Here is a 2,500-nt window from a genome sequence, read left to right as displayed (position 1 = left end):
TACCATTATAAGTGTACTTCAATATATATATTACATGGGGTAACTGCTAGGACATCGTGTTACATGTTTGCCCTATATATAGGGTATAGTGCTGTACACATATATGGTACCTTAGCAGTCCCCCCTCCCCCAGGGCAATATGTACTTTATATGTTACAGTAATGTACACGTATAATACGATGTCCTAGCAGTTCTCTCCATGATATATGTATTTAAGTATACATATAATATGGTGCCCCCCCCACATGTCTGAAAGCTGGTCCCTTATATGTATACATTACTATATCATATAGAGTCCTAGTAGCCCCCTCCCCCATTTACAGACAGGACCCCCCAGTGTCACCCATATATGAGATACAATACTGTATATACATATAATATGGTACACCAGCAGTCCCCCTCCCCAGGCAATATGTACTGTATGTGTTATAGCAATGTATACATAGAACGTGTTAGATATATTAAAGTTTTAGATATAATATGCCCTCCCCCAGAATTACAAATATATATATATATATATATATATATACACACACACACACACATACTGTACAGCTAGTTTCCCAGCCCCCCCCCCCCCCCCCCCGTGTCATATATATATATATATATATATATATATATGTGATGTACTCCTGTATATATACACTATGGTGTGCCGGCAGTGCCCCCTTCCCCCCCCCATATCCTACAGCCAGGACCCCCCTTGTTTTATAAATACATATATATATATAGAGAGAGAGAGAGAGAGAGAGAGAGAGGAGAGATATAACAAAGACCCCCCGGGCGGGAGTATCATCCCCTCTCTATGGCAGTCTCAGCCCCCCAGTGACCCCAGGAAGACTCCCAACACAGACAATGACCCCAGGGTGACACCCCCACCCCTCCGCACTCACCTCACTCCTCACCTCTCCTCTGCTCCTGTTTACTCCTCGCACTGCACTCTGGGAGCTGTAGTCCCCGCCCCGGCCTGCGAACACCACACCTCCCAGCAGGCGCCGGGCGCATTTCCGCTATCTAGCACGGTCCCGCCCACCCTCTGGGAGATGGGATTCAAGATAATGTAACTTTATTGTTAGCTGTGTGTGGTGACTTTGGGCTGATCTCACTGAGCTCTGATTAGCACAACCTGTTGTCACCATGAGCTGTGGGGATCTATATTGGGGAAAGGAGTGACTGGAGAAAGAATTATGCTGCATTATTTTACATATATTTTTTTTTTAGATGAGTTGTGCTTAAGACTTGGAAAATATTAATATTATTAAACAATATTGTTATACATCATTATTATGACTATTCAGTATTACTATTATACCATTTTATTATCATAATACATAATATTGTAGTTGTTATATAATATTACTCTTATACATTATTATTATTATTCATACACAGTAAAGCATGGGAGAGATCTACAGCGGGGAGACATATTTGTAGTGCAGGGAGGGGTTAGAATTTCTGACAATGTGCTTTTTTTTCCCATCTGTGCCTTTCTGCCCTGGAGACAACCACACCTTATCTTTCTTGTACAGTTGTCACTGACCTCCCTTTCTTCCTTTGTCCCGACTTCCTCCCTTCCTCCCCTCCTTCCTTCTCTCCCTCCCTTCCTTCCTCTCCTCCTTCCTTCTGTCCCTCCCTCACTTCCTTCCTTCCTCCCCTCCTTCCTTCTCTCCCTCCCTCCCTCCTTTCCTTCTCTCCCTCCCTTCCTTCCTCTCCTCCTTCTGTCCCTCCCTTCTCTCCCTCCCTCACTTCCTTCCTTCCTCCCCCTCCTTACTTCTCTCCCTCCTTTCTTCCTTTCCTTCTCTCCATCCCTTCCTTCCTTCTCCCCTCCCTCCCTTCTCTCCCTCCCTCCATTCCTTCCTCCCCTCCCTCCCTTCCTCCTTTCCTTCTCTCCCTCCCTTCCTTCCTTCTCTCCCTCCCTTCCTCCTCTCCCTCCCTTCTTTTTCTCCCCTCCCTCCATTCCTTCTCTCCCTCCCTTCCTTCTCTTCCTTCCCCCCTCTCTTCCTTCCTTCTCTCCCTCCCTTCCTCCTTTCCTTCTCTCCCTCCCTCCCTCCCTTCTCTCCCTCCCTTCTTTCTCTTCCTCCCTCCCTTCCTTCCTTCTCTCCCTCCCTCCCTCCCTTCCTCCATTGCTTCTCTCCCTCCTTTCCTCCCTCCCTTCACTCCCTCCCTTCCTCCTTTCATTCTCTCCCTCCCTTCCTTCTCTCCCTCCCTTCCTTCTTTCTCTCCCCTCCCTCCCTTCCTTCACTCCCTCCCTCCCTTCCTCCATTGCTTCTCTCCCTCCTTTCCTCCCTCCCTTCACTCCCTCCCTTCCTCCTTTCATTCTCTCCCTCCCTTCCTTCTCTCCCTCCCTTCCTTCTTTCTCTCCCCTCCCTCCCTTTCTCCTCTCCCTCCCTCCCTTTCTCCTCTCCTCTCCCTCCCTCCCTTTCTCCTCTCCCTCCCTCCCTTTCTCCTCTCCTCTCCCTCCCTCCCTCCCTCCCTTTCTCCTCTCCCTCCCTCCCTTCCT

General features: G+C 48.2%; 1 protein-coding gene across 2 annotated transcripts in view; it reads right to left on the bottom strand.

Moving 5' to 3' along the window:
• Positions 1-1,027, bottom strand: part of CDIP1 (cell death inducing p53 target 1) — a 41,298-nt gene extending 40,271 nt beyond the window's left edge. Inside the window, exon 1 of one of the 2 annotated variants that reach the window (XM_089655760.1) lies at positions 894-1,027. The gene's annotated coding sequence lies outside the window, so the exon portion shown is untranslated. The remainder of the gene's footprint in view (positions 1-893) is intronic. The other variant, XM_089655761.1, reaches the window with a different exon arrangement.
• Positions 1,028-2,500: the final 1,473 nt, after the last annotated feature.

The sequence above is a fragment of the Staurois parvus genome, unplaced genomic scaffold, assembly GCF_062004578.1.
Source record: "Staurois parvus isolate SC_StPar_1 unplaced genomic scaffold, SC_StPar_1.0 ptg000867l, whole genome shotgun sequence".
Taxonomy (NCBI): Eukaryota; Metazoa; Chordata; class Amphibia; order Anura; family Ranidae; genus Staurois; species Staurois parvus.
Note: the sequence above shows the minus strand (reverse complement) of the source record. Positions and strands in the feature narration are given on the sequence as shown.